Source organism: Cyrtonyx montezumae, unplaced genomic scaffold (genome assembly GCF_038088225.1).
Source record: "Cyrtonyx montezumae isolate F1298 unplaced genomic scaffold, pur_monq_1.0 scaffold_3, whole genome shotgun sequence".
Taxonomy (NCBI): domain Eukaryota; kingdom Metazoa; phylum Chordata; class Aves; order Galliformes; family Odontophoridae; genus Cyrtonyx; species Cyrtonyx montezumae.
In genome coordinates, this window is record NW_027072034.1 from 148492491 (window position 1) to 148517695 (window position 25205).

The 25205-nt window shown below is 41.9% G+C and overlaps 1 long non-coding RNA gene across 1 annotated transcript; it reads left to right on the forward strand.

Moving 5' to 3' along the window:
* Positions 1 to 5529: 5529 nt before the first annotated feature.
* Positions 5530 to 14238, forward strand: LOC136053064 (uncharacterized). The gene is made up of 2 exons (XR_010622586.1): positions 5530 to 6559; positions 13907 to 14238. It is a non-coding gene; the product is annotated as an uncharacterized LOC136053064 (long non-coding RNA).
* Positions 14239 to 25205: the final 10967 nt, after the last annotated feature.

Below are 25205 nucleotides of genomic sequence, written 5' to 3' on the forward strand. Positions count from 1 at the left end.
GCCTTTAGGCCAAAGGCTAGAACATACCTGGAGAACCTTTTGTTAAGCCTGTTATAACCTCTTCCTACAGTTAGCAAAGCAAGGTGATTGCTATGGGGAGTTTGACACTTTCTCCTGATTGTCAATTTACTTAAAAAAGTCTTGTTATTCCAGTAATGCAGTGGTACTGCAGCGATGTTCCAACAGCTCTGCCCTCTTAAGTAACTTGGTGAGAATATTCAGGCAGCACCCAGGACCTTTCCTGTTCATTTTAATAGCTCTGCTTTACCTACTGTGATCAAAACTGTAGGCCTATGTCTCACACTTTCCATTTGACTAATCCTCGCATCCTTTCAGTGTATTCTGTAAGTGGCACAGCATAAGGCAACCAGAGATCGAACTGTCTGTAGCTGCTCCTCTCTAGATGTGACTTGCTGGAAGATACTTCTGCCTGTCTTTATGTACTGCATAAAGCACAGATTTGTCCAATAGGCAGCCTGTATATTTGACAGGAAGTGTCTTATGCCTCTCCTTTCTGCTTGAATAGCGTTGAAAAGCAATTATACACTGATTGTGCTCATTACAAGTAAATTCCACATCCTGTTTAGGATAGGATGTACATATTAACAAGTACAAAACATCTGTTGCATCTTCCTAGAAATAGCATCTTGCAAACTTAGATATTTCAGCTTCACAGCTGTTCAGAAACCATTCCATATTTAAAATTGAAAGCCTTTAAAGGTTGTATGAAGTAACAGTTAAAAATAGGTAGTGAGGTTGTTTTTAGCTAGGATTTTTTATTTTTTTATGATGATGTAAAAATACTATTTTGGAGTTGATGCTTCCCACCCTTCTGGATCATCAGTCCATTCAGTGATGTTCTCAACTCCATGTAGATGATCAGGGAGCAAAAAAATAATAATAAAAAATATATATACAAACCCGGACTGGTTGTTGAAACACCCAGTGGACCTTTCTTTTCATGCACCTTTCTAAAAACCCTAGGTTGAATCTGAATTTTGGATGTGCCCAGTTGGCCTTGAAGTGAATAAGAGGTTTTACTACTGTTCAGAAATACTTCTACTGTTGCTCTTAAGATAGAATCTTGCTCTGTTTGTTATATGATAAATAAAGATGAGATGCTTCGTTGAACTTGGTTACTTTTCCTTTAACATTAGTCTTAATGCATGAGCACTGATATTTAGTTTTTTTTACAGTTAAGCAAGAGCATGTCTGACTTGTGATAAGCTCCCTCGATGCAGGAAACATTCCCTGTTCAGAGGGGACTCCTGACCTTATCTGTTGCAGGAAAGAAAGAATGAAATGTGTTTTCTTGCAAACAAGCTTTAAAAATGCTAGGTATCCATTAAACCTGGTTAAGCAATCTGTTCTTCAGCATATAAAAGATGAGAGAGTCAAAACCCTGCATGCATATTGATACACATGGATGCCCATGCTTACAAATAATTAGAGACTACCAAAGGGAGAATGATGAAGGCTTTTAGAGGTTAAGACAGCTGTTTAGAGGAAGGAGTGGAAATAGAGCTGGGTTGAAGCAAAGAGTGTATTCCCGATGTTAACTGGAGAAATTAACAACATAAAAGAACTGAGTGAAATTTGTCTTTCTTGGTCAGCAGATGAGCAGGCCTAACCTGTACTTCTTGGACAGCATACAACTTTTAGTTACCTTCAGGCTATGTCTAGAGTAAATTGTAGAATTGATTAAAACAGGCACTGTTTGTAGGTGTGGAGTTCTAAATGACTGAGAGTGTTTAGAGGAGGATCTTCTCTGCATGGAAAACATCCCCTTTTCAGAGACTTGTGCTGCATTGGACATCACATGATTGTACATCACATGATCGCTAGTTGTGTAACAGGAAAGCCTGTTTTTGTTTTTTTGTTTGTTTTTTTTCTATTCATCTTAGGGAGCTTGTGAAGGGAAGCATAGATTGGGGTTGTATTTAGCTATAACTTCCTTCCTGTTGGGAGCTCATGTCTGCACAATCATGAATCTGCCAAGTGGAATACCTTCCACATGTGCAATCTGATAAGATCTGGGGGTAGGGGCTTCCTATGGGGTGAGGAGCATGTTTATTGATGATCTCCTTCCCTAGTTCTCCAGGTGGGTGCTGCTAGGTGTGCTTTGCTGTACCATGGGGTTGGCCAGTGTGTAACACGTAAGATCTATGTATTGTAAGGTCTGCTTTTTTATTCTCCAGTTTAAGGGCTTTAATTTAAAAACTGAAGATAGTTGGAAACCGAGGGACAGCCTGAGTTATTTATAAACAACAAAGGAGGTTAACCAAGACTAAGTTCATCAGTGACCTGCAGTTTTTTGCCTGTGCTCCCACTTGCCTACCAGACTTCTCCAAAGTCAGCTTGAAGGTTTCCTGTGCAGTGAGCGGATAGTGTGAAGTGCATCTGCTGTAGAAACCAGCTGAATGGAAAGGAGGAAGATTGGCCAAGAGTAAACAAAAAGGGGAGGTGTTTAATTAGATCAGTGTTTTACCTTGAGTGCTGTTTTGAAGCTAGATATTGAAGCTAGATGTTGCTAAAATCAACTTTCTGTAGCTTTCTGCAATGGCAGAGGCTCTAACCAGATCAGTGGCCTTGTTACATGCAGATGGGATGATGTAGCCTCTAAGTATGCCCCAAAGTATTGCGTGTGCTCTGAATCACCTAAAATTGTCTGTGGGTTATAATCAGTCACTTGTTCTTTACTAGTCACAGTTTGTAGGAAATTAGCTATGTTTATGGGTGGAATTAGAAAGAACACAACTTAGCACACTTCTGATTTCATGTCATCATGGAAAATCTGTTCAGTGGCTGCAAACTGTGTTTTTTTCAGTCTTTTTCACTCATTCTGTTTGTATTAACTTTAGGTCTTCTTTGGAATGTTGCACCCAGCTTAAATACAAAGGTGTTTCTTTCTCTTCCCATGCGAATGAGAAACTGCTAAAACTGCTAATTTTTTCCTTTCAGTGCAAGAGGTGCCTGAAAGGTAAAAGTTGGTGCTTGTGCCTGCAAGTTGGAGTCCTGTAATTCATAGTTGCTGCTGAACTGCCTTCTCAGATATGAACAGGAAAAAAAAGAGCTGTAGTTTAAAAATATAACAACAGGCTCATCTCTGTCCTCTGAAAGTAAACTTTTCTGGGACAGCCTTCTGATGTTTGGATAATGATAAAAAGATTCTGGGCCAAAAGCAAGACTTCTGTGATTGTTTGCCCAGAGGATAAATATTTATTGCTTCTTTGAATGCTTGTGTGGCCTACATGTTGCAGCAGTATCATCTCAGCTATTCTTAGGTTGGGGGACCAGGAAAAGTGGTTTCCTGTCTTCCCCTCCTCAAAATCTTGGTTGGTTTAAACAAGGAGGAAAAGCAGCAGCCCAGAGCTGATTTATCAGTTCCAGCTGAAGAATGATGCCAGTCTGTCATCACCTGTTGTGGAAGGAGTAGGACAGCATTGCAGTTATACTGCAGCGCTCTGTTTTCTTTTCCAGCAATGCAAAAGGCATCACACTTCTCAACTAAAATGAGTAGCAGCTTATTTGTGAGTTTTACATGGCTTCTCCCAAAAATGGTTATTACAGCAATCAGAGGAGTAGATCTAGTTATCAGTGTTCCAAAGACAACTCATGCTGTGCACAGGCCTGAGTGACATGAGAAATCAGTGAAACTTAAGTGTTGTAGTACCCCTTAGTATAGTGTGAGTGTATGTAGGTAACAGCCATTAGTGTCTGTCAGCAGCTGCTTCTCATCCATAGCTACAAAGTACTTCTACATGTAGTAGTAATTTCTAGGTACTGGTATGAGCACCTGTGTAGTCTGAGCTGTGGCAAACTGCTTCCCTTCTTTTTAAAAAACAACACACAAAAAAGGCACCAATAACCAGAAAAATTTTAATTGACAGCTTGAACTGTAGTAGTATGAGGAAGTCCATAGTCCCTTGAATTTTCTTCTAAGGGAGAAATTTAGAACAAAAAAAAAATGCATCCTCCTACCTGTAGTAGTTGTTTGTGAAAGTAAAATTGTATAACAACAGTTTTCTTGTTGCGCAAATTTATTTGTGAGAGAAGGCAGTCTGGGGTGTTGTGTTGATGTCATATTTGCAGTCACTGTGTATGTACCCTTAGTGTAAATAATCTCTCTTCCTGACAAGTTGATGTGCAGCGATCCACCTAAAGTGTGAAGCTTCCTGGCACTGCGGAATGCATGCAGAAGAGGCCTGGATTCACTCAGGCAAATAGATAGATAGCTTTGACATGGAGAGGTGTCCCCGTGTGTGGAGGGTAGGTAGAAGCAGGAAGCTTGTCCCAGCATGCTCCTCCAGCAGCTTCAGAGTGTCACTAGTGGATATAAGGGATCTTTCATTTCAGTGTTAGGTGTATTTTCCACTGTGTGTTTTCCTCTTATGTAGCAGTGGTGGTCATGCTCTGTTTGGGGGTGTCGGTTTGCAGTTTCTTTGGGGGTTTTGTTTCGCTTAAAGTTTGGTTTTGAAAACTGGATAGATCTCAGATGATCTGGCTGTGATTCTTTTTGCTGAAGTAAAAATAATAATGCTAGTATAAGCTGGTTTAGCTATGTATAGCAGGATACAGACTGAGAAAATACTGAACTCCAGGAAAAAAACATCTGCTTACTGAAAGACTTGCAGCCTCTTGCATCACTGCTTAGGCACAGACAGTAAAGCCTTAATCCTCGGGTGTCTGAATCACGCTAATTCAGTGTTGAAGAGACATGGTACTGTGGTCTCATGACTACTGAGATTCTTGAGCAGTTCTGCTTTACTCAGATACATTGTTAAATTGTAGATGTATATTGAGGTTTTTTGCTAGTTGAACGTTTTCTGCAGGCTTGTTGCAAGTTTAGTTTGCTCTGCAGTTCTTGACAAATTTTTATTTCTTTATGGTGATGTTATAAGAAGTTAGTAATAAATTAACAACTGTGTGAACACTTATGAGGTGTGACATTAGTACTACCACTGTTGAAAGATAAAAAGGAAACATTAAGCAGTGCATACACTAAAGTGGTAAATCACCTGAAGGACAGTGGCTGAAGTCAACATATGTTCCTTTTAAGCTGTAGGATATGCTACTGCATCTGAGTCTGTGGGTACTGAAAGGTCTGATTGTAAGTGGGACTGGAAGCACCACCCGTGTTGTTCTCAGCTTTTTAGCTTCCCAAAAATGTTAATGATGAAGTTACAGGTGCGGTCTTTTTTGAAGGCAATAGAATCTGGGGGGGTGGGGGGGGGAATCATGCTCCATTCTTGTTTACATGCTGTAGAATAAAGGCTCTTGCTTATGAGAGCTTACCAAATGTTTTCTAGGCTGGGATCCTTTCATGGGAAAGGAGTGTATCTAAGTAGTGGGTGGGGTTTAAGAAGCTTTTGTTTCAAAATGAGCCTTTCACAATTCTTGATGCTGGTCAGATTATACATACCTCAGCTGCATGGAATAGATGCAACTTAGCCATGTGTAACAAAGCTTTTTCACACGTATCTCTTGCAGTCAATGCAGAACTCTGGGCCTGGATGGCCCACTTAAGATGGTTGATGGGATTGTTTGCTTGGCCTTGAGGCTGGAGGTATCATGGAGGTGATGCTGGTAGGAGGAGAGAACTCTGTATCAGTACAACAAAATACAGAGTGGTAGAAGTAGGACTGAGCTGATGGTGACTGCAGGCTTGGCTCAGTTCTGGGATGCTGCCAGTTCTCATAATGAGCTCTAACTGGGAAGTGGGGTGTCAGGGCCTGCTGTGGGAGGCAATAGCAGTTAATGGTGTTACCTAAGTTGCTCTTCTCTGCTCCTATAGATTATTGTTCTGACATCAAAGCTCAGTGCTCTGTCACTGCTGTTGTGTTGATGAGTGCTGAGAGCATGCTCTGAACAAGGCGACCACTCTGTTCAGTAAGTAGAGCATTCTCCTACACCTCAGTTTTTGAGATGGGACCCACTGCAGACCCAATTACAGTCCTTCAGAATGGAAGGGAGCTGTTGTATGTTGTAAAACATAAACCTAGGCCCATGTTGCTACAGAAACACTTATTTTATTCACTTCTATTCCAGCAGTGTAAGTGGGTTTTCACACATCACATCAGTGCCTCATGTCAAGGGCTAAGTAACAAGAAGCCAGTCACTAGTTATTAATGAAAAAGGCTTCAGGAATTTTGTCGTGTTGGAAATCCAAGGCAGAGATAGGGGACAAAATCTCAGAGATTTATTGTTAAATATTTACCACGAGGTGCTGTTAGTTGTAGACTCATTAGCTTGTCACAATTTAACAAAACTGTTTCTACTGCAAATATGAAGCAGGCTTTGTGCCTTGTTTATAACTTGACAGGAAAAAAATTAGGCAACAGCATGTGGCCTATAATTACAAACTTTGTAAAACAAGAGGTCTGGTTGTTCAGGCAGCCTGTTCTGATACTTCCCAACTTTGCTGCTTGATTTTGTAGTGTTACAATAGAGATGAGCTGAACTTGATTTTCTGCAAATGTTTCTTCTGAGCATCAAACATTTCTCACTTTCATTTCATGGACTGAAACAATGCAATTAAAACAATGAGCTTAATGACAGAGTAAGTCTTGCTTCATCCCCCACTCCTTTCCATGGTAGCTCCAGTACTTCACAAGTTACTAGTAATGCTGGCAGAGAAGCTGATGTTTACAGCTCAGTCTGATGCTTTTTGAATACAGCCTTCAGTCTTCTCTAGCAAATTAGAACCAGATGGGAACGGTGGGGAGCAGAATGGAATTCAATTCTGTTTTGTGGCTTGTGATGTTAACAAAACTCTTGTTGTTTTTTTATTGTTATTTTGGCAAGAAAATGGCTGGTAATTCTTCTGGTCCAATCACTGTAATGTGCAGTTTTCTTCTAGCACGTCGGGCTGTAAGCACTCACTGAGATGTCTTGCTGTACACAGCAGTCCAGCACTTTGGTGGGAGCATTTTACACGAGTTTTTTTTTTTTTCCGAGTAGAAGGATGAAAAGCCAGTATGTCCGGACAGAAAAGTCTTTTCTTTACTCATCTGGCACTGCTAATTCTGAAGCAAAATGCCTTTTGCAGCATGCAATACGTTTTTCTTTTTTATCCTTTTCTCCCTTACACTGCCCTAACTGAAAGTGCCTGAAGTAGTAAAGGAAAATACAGTGGAGTTGGATGAGGGAGATGGATTTGGTCTCACCAAACTGAAATGGTCATTGGGTTTTCAGTGCAGACAGGAAAAGATCTTTCTCCTGTAGCTGCTACTGTACTGCTTATGCTGGTTGGAGTGCTCTTGCAGGAAAAGATACAAGCTGGTGAATCACAGAAATGACACTTCCTGTTGGGCTTTGGGGATTTTCTTACAGCTTTCCCCTCTGTAGTCACCAAAGCTGGTTTTGTGTAGCCTGTGTGCCCAGACAAGAACAGCTCAGAGGTGAAGAAGGAAGCCAAACAGTTATGCAGAGAGTGTAATAGTTTCTGGCTCAAATTGTGTGGTAATTGACAAAATATTGTAGAGTGTGGTAGGAAGTGCTGCATCTAATATTGCTGAATGTCTGTCACTTTATAATTTACTTTAAGAACACAGTATAATTCTAATTAACATATGAAGGCAGGCAAAAGGTTTGCTGTTTCCTTGTTATTTGGAACCTGCTAGTGTGCAGGAAGTTGTTCCAGTACACTGGAGTTGTGCTGGTTTTCTTCCAGTTGCTCAAACTTAAACTCCGTTATTTCTAATTTCCCACAGAAAGTAAGCTTGCACACTGAAGAGGTAGTTACAGCTTCCAAAAGATTACTTGGGACAGTGAGTGTTGGAAGCAATGGTAAAGCCTCAAGTCACTGTCAGATTTCACTGGACATTGAAAATATGTAACAAAAAGAATATAATTTAAAGTAGTTTGTATCAATTGGCTGTTGTGAAATACACACCTGATCTTAAACAGTTATTTTATTCTTAGAAATATTCCTAACAGTTTCTTACGGTACTGTAGTCTGGTGTCAAAAACAAGACTTGTGCTTTTACCTGGAGCACACTCGAGGAGAGTTTATGTATATCCAACTTCTTTGGTGATCTTAATAAACTGGGTGTCACAACTTCAGGAGGACAGACAGGAAAAGAGGGTGGTCATGCTTTCAGACAAATAATTTCAATACATGAGGTCTTTGAAAAGAATAAACCTAACTGATATTTGTTATTTTTCTTAGTAATCCACTCAATTAAATCTCACACTTCTGGAAAGCAATGGGATGTTCTCCAGTGCTTAGAAATTTCGCCTGCTGCTTTCTGGGAAGCATATTCCTCTGGGGCTGAAGTTCAGGGCCCAGAGACTCTTAATGCCTTTATTGTGCTGTCTCTATGATACAGCACAGACATTTGTGATGGAAATATTTCTGTGGTCAAGTGGAAGGGGTTTTTTTGGGGCAGTCTGTTAGATAAATGGGAATGCTTTTGATATGAATACGGAAGCTTTCTGAATGTGGAATAATGACATGATACATTACTCCTGCATGCAGTTTTGTTACTTCTCATCTGGTGTTGTCTTTTTACCTCAGTGTCAGGTGTGAGCTCTGGAAGAATCCTTCCTCTCCCATGTTTTAACCTTTGCTATACTTGCTCCAGTCCTTGTACAGCAAACTGTTTATTGGGGTGGACTGTGTTATGGTGCACCTTTGAGGAAGTGAAAGAGTTAATGCAGGATTTGGTTTAGAGGGCTGCCTGAATTTCTCAGTATAGTATCTTACATTCAGCTTCTGAAAGAGTCATTTCATAGCATAACCTATGCTTCCCAGTGTTTTGAATGCAAGTGTTGCCAGTGCCTTTTGAGTCTTTATTTCTGGGCTCAGGTGATCTTAAAACATGAACTAGCACGTAAAGCTCTGCCTGAAATGCAGTCCTCACACCATTTTTAGTAAGTAGGACTTAATACTTCCATTCCTAAACAGAGCTTTTTTGGACAAAAAAGGCTGCATGTTTTAATTAGATACAGTTAAGGTCCATGTACTTCATTTAAGATATGAAGATTTTTTTCTCAAATATTTTTAAATGAAAATTAACCTTACTGGTGAGTGACAGCCATAGAGTCTACTGCTAGGATGTGTGAGTATTTGTTGAAGGAAGAGCATGTTTTCAGAGTGTGGTTTTCGGACTTCCAGAGTGATTACACAAGCTTAAGAAAGCCCACCCCACATCCTGTGTAGAAAGCCAGTTCACAGAAATACCCATTGTTCATCAGGATTATAAGTCACTGTACTTTCTGCCCAGACTCTTTTTCAAAGCACTATATGGAAAATCTTAAGGTAAATGAACTCCAGCAGCTTAACAAGTGCTTGGTCCTGCCAGGTACTGAGCACTCTGCTCTTATTGAAATGGAGGGAGGGGGGAATTAACACACTGGCCTCTCTGGCTAAAGAATGAAGGGGTTGTGTTGGTAAAAACAACTGAGGATGTTTTATTAGTTCTGTGAATCAATTGATAATTGATGTACTTTGAGCCTCAAAGTTGTGGCAGCTGTGCTGGTATTTACTTTCTTGGGGAGAAGAGAGAAGTTAGAAGAAATGCACTTTGCTGCAAGCCTGGTGAATTTGTCTTGGCTGTGCTTCCTCCCTGCTTGCTTGTTAATGTAGAAGGAGGATGGGGTGTCTGGATCTCATACCCCACGCTGCTGAGATCTATGCCATTCTACCTAGTAGTTAACTGGAGCTACCCACGAAGAAGGAAGCTATTGAGTACTCACTCAGCCTTTTTTTCCCTGCTTCAGCTGCATTACTGTCTTGGAGAATATTTTTAAAAGGTGAGGTGCAGTTTGTCATGTTACAAAATGTGGGGGCTGGACTAGATGATCTCTAGATGTCCCTTCCAACCCCCACATTTCTGTGATGTTACATTTTGTAACAAGAAAAGAGTTTCAAGATTAATTTTAAAACCCTTGTATGAAGTATACATATACACATATATATATATATTATAAAAACACCAAGCACTGATATTGCTTGGGTAGAGTTCAGTATCTGTTTAAGACCCAAATATTTGTTACAGTGCTGTTGAGAACAAGCCCGCCATGGGAATGTTCAAGGCTGTATTGTGCTTTACAAGCAGCCCTCTGAAAGGAATCTCCTCTCTGCAGTCACTGCCAGTCTCCTGACTGTTCAGCATTCCCAAAACATGTGGCCCATAAAATGGGATTATAAGGGAAGGCATTCAAGTAAACAGAAGTTCCCTCAGGACAAGATTTGCGTTCTCATGTGGAGCTGCTGCAGGCTGCAGCCTGGCTGCTGCTGGCCCCGTCCCTGGCCAGGGCCCGGTGCTGCTCCTCCAAGTGAGCCCATTCTGACACTGGCAGGGTGTGCAGCCTGCCCCTGTCCTGGGGATCAGTCTCCTGAATAGCTGGCACAGCAGAGCCTCTTCACTGTATTTTTGGAAGGGGTCACCTGATCACAAGTAAGGAGAACTCACCCTTTCTGTGTCTCTTCAGTGTCTGCACGTAGCAGTAAATGACTGATCCCATGGTGTGGAGCTAGCTGCCAAAAATCTGCAGTGAGCTGTGTCCAGCAGTGACTGCACAGTACTGCTGAAGTGGCCCAGTATATTCATGCAGTGAGTTCCTGGATAAGTGGCAGTTTTTTTACTTCCATGTTTCTTTGAACAGCGGTTGTCTTCGTGTGTAATTACATGATTATTTCAGTGATTTTGTGGTCCTGTCCAGCCTGTTTGTTGAAAGTACTCATTCTCAACTTCAGTCTGTAGTTTGAGCACTATTGGGTTTTCTATTGAGTCAAAATATTACATCAGCTTCAGTGAGGAGCGTTCCCAGTCCTGCTCCCTTGTGGTCTGCATCTGGTGCTGGCCCTGCCAATTCAGTCTGTGGTTGCTGCTCAGCAGGATTATGCCGTGTGAGATATATTGGGGCACAAAGCCTTCAGAATCTGTTCCCTTTGGCCCATTTTCTTTGTCATTTAAAAATAAAACCACTATTCTCAGGTGCTTTTTGTCCCTTCTGTCCAGGGGATGTTAGTTGCACTGGTAATGGTTCTGGTGGTAGCAGACACCTTGTGTTGACAGTGGGACTTCAGAAGCTGATGGCCTTGTCTCAGCTTCTAGACATGCCACTATGTACCACAGCACGGAAACTTTAGTCTTCAGAATCTACAGTCAGAAATGCTCCTTAAGACGGTGAGAGTTCATCAGTTCACATACACGTGTTCCAGACTGGCTGGCGTCACGTTGCTGATGGCCGTTAGTGGGGGCTGTTGATTTCGTGGTCTGTGTGGGACAGAACCCAGACCGGTGCCTCTGAGACTCAGCGTGATTATGTTTTTTCCATTACCTTTCTTCAGAGGTGACTGAAGGGAAACTGTTAAACTCATTGCAGTTGGCCTTAGTGTGAAGCTTTGAACAAATTCAACTGTAAGAATTTTCAGTTTTCTGAAGAAAACTAAGCCTGCAAGTCTCCTTTCTTGTTCTGTACCTGTTAGAATTTGAGCAGAGAGGCCGACCCAGTGCCTGCCCTGCTCAGGAGTGGGGAATTCGTGCACCTGTGTGCACGTATGTTAGTCCAAGCAAATAATATTTGCTACAGATTTAAAATGAATAATAGCTCTTCCCCTCTGCTTGTTGTTGCAATGGGTTAACTTATTTCCAAAACATTTAGAATGAGTGATGCATTTATGAAATCAGGTGGTCAATTCAGGGCCTATAACCCATACCACAGACAACTGTGGAGTTGCCAGAAATGACTGAACTCAGGAGTAACATGCATGCAGCTCATGTCTAGAGGGTTTAGTTACCTGCACTGGTGGGTGTGGGGTGCATGAGAGAGCAGGCTGCCTTGTGTTATCACTAGTCTACAGATGAGACTCCAGACGATTCTACACCTTTAATTCTGCTCCAGGTTGGAACTTTTTTGGAAGGCTTGTGGCTACTGGGTGTTCTGTAGCCAGGTCTGTTTAAAGCTGAGAGCTGTTCTTTGTATTTCAAATGTACGAGCTTTAAAAAATAGAGAGGATTGTTAGATCAGATTTTCCAAAGCTTTAGGAGATTAATTATATTTTTAATACATCCAGGTTTATAAGATCTGCTGAATTATGAGGGAAAGTAATGACACAGTTACTGTATTTTCCAAACGTTAGGTAGAATGTATAGATCCAACTGAAAACATCTTGTGAATAGTAACAGCAACACCTCCTTGTATTTCACTTCATAATTTCTGCGTCGGGTCACTTATGTTGTAAAAAATAGTGTTTTATGAACAAGCTTTTGAGGGCAGCGGTACGTTGCTAAGGCTGTAGCATTTTACATTATGCTGTGCAGATTCTGTCTCATAAATCAAAGGAGACATATATCCAGGACCTCAGCTCTGAGAGTTCTTCAATTAGTGTTGATTTAAATTAACATGGTTTATATGGGAAAGAGAAATCTTGGAAAATCTGAAGTATATTCGGCGTAGGGCATGTGGCACTGAAGCAATGACTCTGGCTGCTGCGAGCTGCCCCTTTGGCTTCAGCAGGTTGTGTGCTATTGAAACTAACTGAAAGCTGCTGATGGGGCATGCTTCTGAGTTAAGTGGAATCAACATAATTGCTTGGTTATAACGAGTTGTAAGCCAGGAAGATATCCTTATGGGAGTCTTTACCAGTTCGTTTCAACCTGTTCCATAATGTGCTGCATCATTTAATGATTCAGCAAAGTTGATCGTATTACCCTGGTTAATGGGAACTTCCTTTCCTCCTCAGTTCACCTAGACAGTGGCACTGGCAGTCAGGTGAGAGAGCTCACAGTGAGCTGATGAAGCAGAAGACTGATCGCTTTCCTTGTAGCAGCCAGTTGGTGCTTTTTAGCTCTGAATTGGCTTCTCATGGGGGTCACGTGAGTGCCAGGGCTAATGCAAGTGTAGCAGGGTGGGGAAGCTGCTGCTTTGTCAGCAGTCAGATTTTGTTTCACACATTTGTATCAGTAAGTTCTACACAGCTCTCTAGAAAGCTGAGGGCATTGAAAGCATTGCCTCCCAGCAGCTGAGTGCTACCCTGTGTGGGCACTGCTGCTCAGTTTGCCAGCTGCTTGGCTCAAAGTCAGGAAGGGGATACAAAATGTGACTGTCTTGCTTCCAGGATCTGCCTAGAAATGTCTAGGGTTGATGTGGAGAAGTCTTACCGATAAAGTGTGGTTCAGATGATCCTATTTGTATGTTTTCTTTCATATGAGATGACATTGGTGCCACTTGTGTCTAGGTAAGTCTAGGTGCAGGTTTGGGCAGGTTTGTTTAGGCACACAAACCATCTTGAATGAGATTGGAGGTATTAGTGTTCTGTAAATCAAGAGAAAGGAATAGTAGAGAAAGAGAAAATGCAGTAAGTGCTGGTTAATACTACTGGCAATGAAACTCAGTGTGCAAATCCCAGCCAGTTTTATCTGGGTCGTTAGGCTGGTGTCAAAGTACTGAATTCAAATTTTTAGATGGAGTAAGACATTAGAAGGTCACCATCACCTTGGAAAAAACCTTCATTTTCCATGTGAAGTTGAAAGTCCCTGAGCAGCTTCTCTGAGGATTGGATTTTACTGTTACAAGTGACACTAGAGATTACTAAAACTGGAAGAAGTTAGGTGAACCAAACACTATTTCATTTTCTGTTTAGTATAGTTGTTAGTGTTCTTGGCAGTATTTCATATGTATTCTGTTTCAGTGGGTTTTTATGCTTGGTTGTGCTTCCTGTCTTATATATTAGCATAATGATGTCATTCTCTTGCACCACTGTGGGGGAGCATGGTTGTATGTTCTTCCTCAACCTCTGCAGGAAAGGCCTGGCTCTCCTGTGAGACAACTTTGGTTCTACTTTGATGTTTGAAATCTACATGGGAGGGTCCCCTTTTTTGTGAGCCTCTGTATGGAAATGTGGAGCAGAGCAGGAGGAGTGGCCAGCAGAAGGCTTTCATGCTTTCTTCTGTAGGAGAGACTTGTAGGATCGTCCATCTTCACCTCCTGTCAGTGAGCAGCTGGAGTCTTCGTGACCCTGTGCTGAGCTGTGGAAAGGCAGGGGTGGACAGTGAAGCCACCTATTCCTGAAGCGAATAAAGCAGTGCAACCTGGGAGCTGGAGTGTGAGCCACATCCCTGCTCTTCTGGCTGGGCAATGAGTGTGAGAGAAACATGCTGAGAAGGCCCCGTCTGTATGGTGTACTTTGGTGACCAGGAGAGCAGCAGGCATGAGCAGAATGTGTGATTTGTTCCTCCAGCACGTCCTGAGGAGGCAGCGAGCGTGGGAGTGGTTTTTCCATGGGGATATTGCTGGGAGCAGACAGGTCCCGACACATCTGGGCAGGTAGGCTTGGACCTGCTGCTCTGCTCTTCCTGTGGCCTGAGGCACACAGTATGTGCCATCCTGGGCTGTACAACAGGAGCAGTAATTATGCAGAAAGCTTGGAATGATAGAAATCTACGTATGAAAATGAATTTGGAAACACTTTTGGAAGACTTTGTCCCTTTAAATCTGGTTGGAAGGGACACTTACACTGTGAGTCATCTGCAGCTGTAGAGGACCCTGGGCAGAGCCTTCCTCTTCGCTGCTGAATAGGGTTGTCAGAGCCCCCAGGGTCAGTGTGGGGGGAAAAATACCCCGATTCATTTCTTGACCAGATAAGCACAGGAGAACTCCAATAGGGCTGCTGCTGAGGGCGATGTGGCTTTGTTTTTCCAGTTGCTCTGTTCTTCATAAGCGACATTATGAAGCTCCAAGCTTCCACCCAGAGGACTGAAACACCCCAGAGCCCATCCCCAGGCAGTGCACAATGGTGTTGTGACTGTTGCTACAGAGGAAGTGGCTTCTGTTATAACCAGCAAGCATTCTGCCAAAGTCCACAGTCTGGGCAGATGCCAAGTTAAGTTTGACATAACTTTGACTTTCGTCTTAACTTTTTCTGAAGATAATTCTCCTACTTCCTACCATTGAAATCTTTCCTATGCTAGGATTTTTATTTTTACATAAATTAGTCTATGCTTTTACTGAGAGAAAAAAATATACAACAGATTAAAAGATTTAATTGGTCATGAAAATAGTCTCAAATGTTGTCAGTACAATAGGAAAACTGGTGCTAGATCATATGCAGCTCAGGGCTTTTTTGCACCCTCTCCCATTCCTGCTCAGAGCGGTCCGTTCCTGATCTGAATTTGACATTGGAAATACTACAGAGGTACTGTAGCAGACTGGGTGTGAAAGCCTTGGGATATTTGAGGCATCAGGCGCCCCCTTGTGCCCTTTCCTTTTTTGTGTTGAGATGCCAGCAAATGCGAGGGACGCAGGCTGCACGTACAAAACAGCTGAGCCTCAGCTGTGTTGTTGCATGGGGCCTGGGGTGTGCTCTGGCACTTGTGTCTTGCTCAGTGATAGTTTGAATGTGTAGGAATTGCTTGTCCACAAGTAACACAAAGTTCACCCCTGCTGTACAGTGTGCTTATTATAAAGATTTGAACATAGAAAAGCCATTTATTTCTTTTAAAAGACAAAAGTAAGGTTTTGGATTCATTTAAATGTAGCAAGATTTGTTGGGTATAAATGTTCTCTGGTGGGCCTAATTTTAAGTTGTGTTTTGAACTTCCTTAACTCTTAAGAATACTATGTAATCTAAGATTTCTTCCAGTCTACATCATACTGTGTCTTCAGTCATCCATCTCATAACGTGGAGAAGATGGAGTTCTTGAACGTCATTGTTGCTTCAGTCTTTACTGCTTAGGCTGCCCCTTGGGAATCCCAGGACCTGGAGATAAGAGGGAGAGTCTGGGGAAAAGAAGACGTCCCTTGATCAGGGAGAGTCTATTCAGGGATCATCTAGGTAAACGTGATGCACACAGGTCCATGGACCCTGATGAAATGCACCCATGAACACTGAGGGAGCTGACAGAGGTGATTGCCAAGCTTCCCTATCAACAGAAGAGGTATCTGTGGACAAGGAATGCCAGTGTCACTCTGGTGTCATCTCTGAACAAGGGAAGGAAAGGGAAGTTATTCAGAGTAGTCAGCTTGGACTCACCAAGGGCAGATCATACTTGTAGCCTTCTGTGTTGTCACGGCCAGCTGGATAGGTGTAGGGAGAGCAGTGGATGTCATGTACCTTGTCTTCAGCAAGGCTTTTGACAACGTCTCCCATAACATCCTTGCAGGTAAGTTTAGGAGGTGTGAGATAGGTGAGTGGACAGTGAATTGAGAACTGGCTAACTGGCGGAGCCCAGAACGTTGCAGTCAGTGGTGCAGAGTCTGGTTGGAAGCCTACAGCTAGTAGTGTTCCCCAGGGGCTGGTACAGGGTCTGTTCTTGATCAACATCTTCATCAGTAACCGGCATGAAGGGATAGAATGCCCCCTCAGCAAGTTTGCATATGATACAAAGCTGGGAGGATTAGCTGACATACCAGAATGCTGTGCTGATTCATTCAGCGACCTGGACAGGCTTGAGAGTTGGGTGCAGATGAACCTGATAAAGTACATCAAGAGCAAGTACAGAGACCTGCACCTGAGGAGGAATAACTGTGTGCATCGGTACAGGTGAGGGGCTGACCTGCTGGAAAGGAGCTCTGCAGAAAAGGTCCTGAGTGTCAGCAGGTTGACCACAAGCCAGCAGTGTGCCCTTGTGGCCAAGAAGGCCAGTGGTATCTTGGAGTGCATTAAAAAGAGTGTGACCAGCAGCTTGAATGAGGTGATCCCTCCCCTCTAACCTGCCCTGGTGGGGCCACATCTGAAGTACTTTGTCCAATTCTGGGCTACCTAGTTAAGAAAGACAGAGAACTGCTGGGGAGAATTCAGCAGAGACCACTAAGGTGATGGAGGGCTTGGAGCATCTCCTGTATGGGGAAAGGCTGAGAGACCTGAGGCTGTTCAGCCTGGAGAAGAAAAGGCTGGAGGGGGATCTTTCCAGTGCTTATAAATAGTTAATGGAAAGCAGTCAAGTGGATTGGGGCCAGGCTTTTCAGTGATGTCCAGTGGCAGAACAAGGAGCTACTTACAGATACTTCTGTGATAAGTAAGCAATTGTGCATAGTGTACGCAGTATGTTTGGGGATTAAAAGTGTCATTTATTTCCCTCATATTGACCCTGAAAAGTTTTTGACTGGGCTACCTGTCATTGTGTGGTGACAGTTCTAGCTAAATAACAGTTCCTGCCAATGTACTTCCCCTGAGTTTGTTTCATATAGCAGTAACTAGAGAAGCGCTCACGGTATACTTAGCCAGGATCCATGTCCCATCTCCAGCAGTCGCTGTAAGTGAATACCTTAATAAAAGACTAAGAACAGATCAAATATAAATCCTGCTTCATTCACTGTTTTCACAGCCTCCAACTGTTTTCACTTCTCAAGCTGATTATGGGTTTTGTATATTTAGCAAACATTGAACAGATTACTTTTTAAGATTGTCTAGTCTTCACAACATCCTTTGACAAGTAGTTCAGGATATCAGCTGTCCCCTGGGTGAGGAGATACCTCTTTTTCTTTGTGTTGAACTACCTGCTATCTTTAGTGGGTATTACCTCAGCCTTCTGTTGGAAGAAAAGAGAACAATGTCCATCCAAGATAATCAGGATTTTACAGTCCTCTGTTTTATACTTCCAGTTGTCTCTTTTTTCAGTCTGAAGAGTCCTGACTTACTTAATGTAAATTGTACCATATCTGAGATTGAAATAAAAATAAAAATTCTAACAGTTGTTTTGAGTCTTGAATGGGGACAGGGGACTGAATTGATACTTGAGGAAATTTCCTGTCCTAATCTCAATGTGTTACTTCTGAGTGCCAATGGTTAGCTCTGCATGCACACAGGAGCAGGTATGTGCAAAGTTAGAATTGCTTTTCTGCCTGTACATCATTTTATACTTACCTACATTGAATCCTGTTTGCTATTTTATGGCCCCTTAATTCCTGCTCAGCCTGTTGCCCCTCAGATGCACCATGCTGACTATCAGTTAACTATCACAGTCTTGTACACCCCCTGTTCTTGGTATGCTAAACCTGATGGCTCTGTGACAGATCACTGAGGAGCTGTGCAGTTGAACTTTGTCTACTGAGAGCACCTTTTCTTTATGCTCTTATAACAGCTATTCTACCCTGCAAGGACCTTTCCTTAAAAGCCTTACTGAAGAACATGGTCAAAAGCTTTCCAGCAACTCAGCTATGTTTGTCAGCCAAACCATTCTCATCCATGGAGCTTCTGAGCCCTTCCAAGAAGCTTGATAAGTACTTAATGCAGACAGTCTTGGTTCTTCCAAGGTGTCTCATGTTTAATAATTTAATTCCTTGTTATGGTTTATGCTACTTGCTGATAGGTGAAGTCACTAGAGATGAAGAAAGGAACAGGTTTTTGAGTAGTTAGACCTCTTGCAAAGTGCTGAGTGAAGTTCTTCAAAAGGCAGTGCAACTTGAATGGCTTGCATAGCTGAAATAGCTAATGTAAATGGGTTCACAGACAAATCTTAGCCAAATTAGCCATTCCCCAGCACAGGCTCATGTCACTAATAATTCTAGTAAAGTGTCTGGATGTCTTCGTTCTTTCATTACTGCCTACTGTAAAATATCAGCAGAAAGCTCCTTGCAGCTCCACAGCTTAACCTCTGTGTTTGAAAACCTGACTGTCAGGTCTGATGCAGCTGTTGGTAAGAGATCATTTGCAGATTTACTCCGAAATTATGCAATGAAAGACAAAATAAAAAGTGAAAAAAATCTCCAACAAATCAGACAACTTGTAAATCCATTATCCTTTTCAGGTTACCAGCCATCTGAATTATTGCTCAGTGAATAATGCAGTGACAGTTTCCGCAGAGTGGCAGATGGGCAGATGTTTTATAAAACACAAGAATGCACTTATTAACACAGCCCTGTGAGATCTGTGCATGCACTGAGCTTGTGTAAGAACTCACACCGCTGAGCTACAAGGGCTACACGGTTTCTAAAAGGATGAATTCAGATCGATGTGTTTACCTCATTCAGAGTCTGTTTTGCTTTGTGTGTGTGTGTGTGTGCTTTATAATACCCAGTAGGAAGCACGACACAATTAAAAGCAGCACATCCTGTGTTTACAGGAAGAAGGAAGAGTTGAGAGCGTGTACAGCAGAGCTGCTGGTTTGTGGTAACTACTTTGTATGTCAGCCTTTATTCTGCATTGCAGTGGTTAACTCTTGCCTTTAAAAAAGAAAGAAACATTTAAATTCATATAAAATACTTCTAGATGCGTCCAGGGCTTTGAGCTCCGACTATTGCTGCTTTGTGCTGCTGCATACAAGATTGTCTTTCCAGATAAGCATAAGTGTTCAAATGAATCTATCAATAATCAGTGAAAAAGATGTCATAATATAAAGCCTGTTACTGTAAAAAATGTAAAAGTCCACAGAAATGTGTTTGGAAAGGAATTGTTTTGTTCTTAACATAGCTGCAGGTCTGGCAGCAACAGCTCATGAAGAGGTGTGGGAATGAGCTGAACAGACTCCCTGCTGGCCAGCAGAGCTGGGAGGCTGCGTCCTACTGAGAGGAGACTGACTTCTCAGTTTTGAATCCCTTTGGGTAAAGGAAGGTAAATGTTTTTTGGCTTTTTTTTTTTTTTTTTTTTTTTTGCTAATGAAACACTGGGAGGTAATAGCCATTCTCGAGAGGAAAGCAGCCTACTGGAAATAAAAGTTCTTTAAAATCAAATGGAGTACAGTGTCGTAAGAGATTGTGATTTCTTTTAGTTTATCTTAATCTCTTAAATTTGTCACAATAAATATAACTAAAAGAAAAAGATAAATAAACCAGGAGGTGGAGGAAGGAAGAGATACTGAAGGTAAAAAGCACGTTGTTGATTACTTGGTTCACAATTCTCTGATTTGGATCTGTTTATAATTAAACTGTTTTCAATTGAGTTTTGGTTGGTAGCATTTGCTGCAGTGCAGGACACGGTGGTTCAGTGCTGAATCTAAGCAGAACGCGATCAGAAGTATGCACTTCATTCTTTCTGAGTGCCACGGTCTCAGGACTCCCATCACTACTAACAGGCACATTTCTCTAAGTCTGCTTTCTTACAGCATCACTTAAATCGCAGGGGTTGGAAGGGACCTCAAGAAGTCATCAAGTCCAACCCCTGCTAAAGCAGGTACCCTACAGTAGGTCACACAGGTAACCATCCAGATTGGTCTTGAATATCTCCATAGGAGACTGCAACCTCTCTGGGCAGCCTGTTCCAGGGCTCCATTGCCTCAACCATAAAGAAGTTGTTACAGGTGTTAATGTGAGACTTACTCTGTTGAATTTTTAGGCCATTATTCTTTGTCCTAACAGTACAGTCTCTCACCCTACAGTACAAGCAATCTTTCATACATTAATGATAGAAAGAAGACTGACTTTTGACACTGAAAGCTTTTGTTGTTGGTGGTTTTTTGTTTGTTCTTAGATATAAGAAGAAGTGAAACAACAGTCTTTTTCTGACGTTGGCTGATGCCTGTGAAAGATGGTGTTTGATTGTATAAAATCTTAGACATAAACCAGCTGAGAAAAAGAATGTCTTTTGTATATTCTAGAGTTAGTGTTGTTTCCACACAGTCTCTCAAAAGCTGCTCTCTTCAGTGCACTGTTTTTCTTTCCTGGGTATTGCTTTTTTATATGTGCAGTCTGTGCAGCATCTCATGTCTTCACTGGTCATCATTCCCCACCATCCTGGCATACGTGGCCTACTTCATTGCACTGTCTCTGCTGTTCACGTAGATGTTACTCTGTTCTGATTGAGCATGAGCCTTCTGCTCACAGTGTTGTGTAATTTTTCAGCCAGATCCACGGTTGTATACACTAGTACAGACAGAAGGAAGCCAGTATGTTTGGCTGAGGGTGGATGAGCTCCTTTCAGCATCGCTTCTGTTTTAAATCTTGATTCTGAAGACACATCCTATTCAATGATGTGATACAACACGAGTGAGTTAATGAGAGTATCGCATTCCGTGGCAATTAGCTCAATAGAAAATCACTCACAAGCAGATAACAAGCAAGATAAGGGGTACAAGAAGAAAGAATAAAGCCAATGTTAATAAATTTGTATCAAGTATGAATAATTATCTAATAATGTAACCATTATTTACTGTATTTCCGGATTAGATACATAACTCGCGTTAACTGTATCAAGCTTAACAACCCCTTTGTTTATTAGCACTATTCCCCCATGCCATGTTTATGAGAGGATATGTCTCCTCCCATTCATGTCCTTTGCAAAACAGCCCCTTTGGCACAGTATAGATCAACTAGCTTTTATGCTTATATTCTCTTAAGATAAACTAAAGGCGTAAACGAAAGATTTGTTTTGACAAGATGCCTACTTTGATCAGAGGTCGGGAGATAGTATGATTTTATACTCTCTTGCTGAATAATACCATCTGTAGAATCTTTCTCCAGTAATTTCATCATGAAGTCTGTAATTTCCCTTTGAGCTTGTCTGTATTTTTGAAAAATACCTGGTCTTGATATTATGGGCTGTTTTTATCCATAGAAGAGTTTGTGCTATTGTTTTGAAGTGTTACACATCAAGGAAGAAGGGAATTTCTGTACTAGCATTTGCAGCATTTGAGTGTAGATATCTTGCACTCGCAGTACTTCCTTCTGGCACGAACACTTGGGCTTTTTATTTGTTTATTTATTTTTAGGAGAATAAACCCACGTATGAATTCATATATCTTTAGTGCAGCTCTGTATCCCTGAATGTTGTAGGAACACACAAGATCAGTGATTTTGTGTGACCATGCCCAGCCTTGCATCTGGCTAAGCTGGAGTTTCTCTGGAGGTACTCAAGAGCCGCCTGGATGCCTACCTGTGCAACCTGGGCTAGGGAGCTGCTTTGGCAGGGGGTTGGACTCGGTGATCTCTGGAGGTCCCTTCCAACCCCTACAATTCTGTAATTCTCTTTCAGAGTTCTGCATCTGCTTCCTTTCTAGGTTGCAGTTAAAGCTGCGTGCTTTCTGCCTGCTGGACTGCTGCTTTTTTTTTTTTTTTCACAAAGCTCAAGTAGCTGTGTCCTCACTCCTGCTACCACCGCAAATCTACCTGAGATAGCTGGGCACTGACCTCTGATGTGTCTTTCCATCTTCCTCCCTAAAGTAACTTCCTTGGTGTTCCACTTAGCCTGAATGAAGGGTGGCTGTCAAGCTTGCTGCCCTGTGCCTCATCAGCCTCTGTCTGATCAAAGACATGTTTAATGACAGTCTGACAGCCTCTGGGATTTACAGAAACAGCATTAGAAAGAGACATGGTTTTTAATGTGGTTGCACAACTTGTGAGTACTCCCCGTTTCTACACATCTTCTGAGCTGTGCTGTACGTCTATGAAGTAGTCTACTATCACAACACAGAGAACTGGTATGATTATGATTCCCATTAGGTGGTCCTTGCTTTTGTTTCTCCACCCTTCCCGTCCGTGTTTACTGCCATCTTCTAACTGTTTTCTGCTGCACAAAGGAGTGCAGAATGGGCTCTAAAAAGTAGTAATCAAGCAGGAAAATAAAGCAAAGCATAACATGCAGTAGTAAGTTATTGCACAGTTGTTAAGTTATTCTTGCTTAGTACCTTGAGTAAGACCTAAAAAACAGATACACATTCTGTAAGGACTTGGGGGATTGCTCTGAAGTTCTAAGCATTTGGATATAAGCATGCTTTTTGCATGACTCTTCCTTGCTTAACTATGCAAGGAGTATGAAAATACTGTATTTTCAGGATTAGGCCTTTGGGAAAACTATTGTAGCACCTTCTGGTACACAGATAGGTCCTTAGGGGAGGCTGCTGAAGGGATTTTTGCTTCTGTTATCAATCTTATAATTTTCCCTCTTACCTTCTGAAAATTGTTTGCTTTCCATTGTATCATTCTCCTCTCTACTATCGTCTGCTTTCCTCGAGGTTTTCATTTTTTACTTAGGGCAGTTAGGTCAGTTTTAATAGCAGCTTTCATTGCACTGTACGGCACAGAAGGAGTTTTTACCACCAGGGAACTGTCTGCCACTGTCTATCATCACCCTGGGCAAGAGCAGCAGTAACTGTAGAATAGCAGTTATCCCATGAGAGGATATGATAAACACCTTGATTACCTGGAAGTACTGTGAAAATCGGGTCAAGAAAAGTGTGCCTCCTTGGGAGGGATCTAGGAACTTTGAAAAGAAAGGTATTGGATTCAGTTGAGTGGTTTGAAAATGCAGAACTAAGGAAATTTCACACCCCAGATAGATTATCGCTACATCTCATTGATGAGAGGGAGTCTCCTGTCAGGCAGCTCCATTGTCGTGCTGGGACAGATGATTCATCCCTGCAGTGGAGAATGTCCCCAGTGCTGCTTTCCTGGGAGCATCTTCACCAGCAGGTTTCTCATCCAAGCATTACTTTGCGTATGGAAGTGAATCAGTTGACAGAGCCTGGAGTGGCACAGCTACAGGCAGATTTCACTCTCACTGGTGAGGATGCAAAGCTGTAAGGAAGCCTAATAAGATCTCTGATGAATTTTCCAGTGAAACCACACCAGTAGTTGTCAGGATCTGTTAAGTAAATAAAGGTTGGTTATTCTCAGTCCTTTCTTACTGATGCACAAGGTTGTAACCATCCTATCTTGTTAGGAATGAAATGTATGAGGCGTATTAAGGGAGGCAGTGTTTGCTATTCACTGGTGATTTGTTTCAAATAAAAGCTTTCAGAAATAGCACAAGACAGGCCTGGCAGCAGTAGTGACCTGTAATTCTAAGATCGAGGCAATATTTGGAGTAAGTAAGCAGAGCATAGCAGAACTCAGAGCCTGTTAATTCCCATGAGCTTAACTGGAACTTGAACCTACTATCACATGTGCAAATGAGATCCCGAGTACCCAAATCTGCTATGCACTAGGTTTGGACTGAACTTCACCCTTCTGGGAAAGAAGAAAGAAGCCCATTTCTGACAGAATAGTATTTTTCCTTCCATTACGAGAGATCAACCTTTTCAATAGCACTGGTAATAAGATCTCATTATAAATAAGCATTCTTTCAGCTTTTATTATTTTATTAAGGGTAATCTAGATAGATAATTTTTACAGGAAGTGACTCTGTTATCAAGATACTGTGGCCACATGCTGAACACCTGTATGGCAGTTTTGCCCAATTCTGGCATCACAAAGCAGTTTTGAGCCTGGTTTGAAATGGCTGGTGTTCTAGAAGTCCTCTGGTTGCCTACGGCAGAGGGCTGAAAGTATGGCACCATCTCACTAGGTACTAGAATGAGCCCAGCTGGCAACCACGATACAGGAGAAACCCACACCTGGATGCTGACTTTACACGAGGAACAGGAAATGGTGAGCGTCTGGAGTATCTACTTGTAATCTTTTAATCTCCTGAGCAAGATAGAACAAACACAGTGACACATTGGGTTTGTGGGTCCCTATGCTGGCAGTTTGAATACTGTTCTGCGTTGTGCGAGAGCGAAGTAACAGAGAGATTAAAGGGTCCTCCTGTGCTGCCACATGTGAAAATTTATGTCTTAGTCTGTTACTAGCCCCCATCCAACCCCACATGAAAGTTGTCTTTTGGGACTAATGATGTATAAGGTTAATTCCAAGGAATCCAGATGGTATTTTAAACTCTTCCTGATGAGGGTTTGGTTGACTGCAGAAAGTGAAGTGTCTTAGCCACATTCACCTGGTGGACTAAAGAGCTGGCAGACCTCTGAACTCTGGACTAGAGAATTACCAAACCTCTGAAACCTCTGGATTCATTCAAACTTGTTTGTTGGTGTAGAAAAATAGGTCAGACCCCTAATATCATTAGGATGTCACTTTATTTCCCAGAACCAGCTCTCTTACATTAAAACTTTGAGCGTGTCAACTGTTTCAGAGTAAGGCACAAATCCATAATGATTTGCTAGTTGTGTGACTGCAAAGGCATGTTCTTTCTTCCTGGCTGCAGCATGTATGCCTTAGAAAGTGTCAGATTTATGCATATGGTAAGACATCAGTATGCACTGATTGAAGTATGTTCAGAAAAAAAGGGTTTTGAATTGCTATTTCCTAAGAGAAATTTCAGCCTGTCCCTTTGAAATACCCCAGAGCTGTCTGGTTGCAAGAGTTATTTATTAGGAAGTCTTTAAAGTAGATTGGAAGTAAGAAATCCTAGGAGAAAAACTTCTGTTTGTTTCTTAGATTTTCTCCACCCTTCCCTTGCCCTGGACTGCTCCATATGTGTAGAAGGAAAATCTTTTCCAAACCCTTTCAATCTAAAATATCATCAGATGGAGCAAAAGGAAAGCAGAACT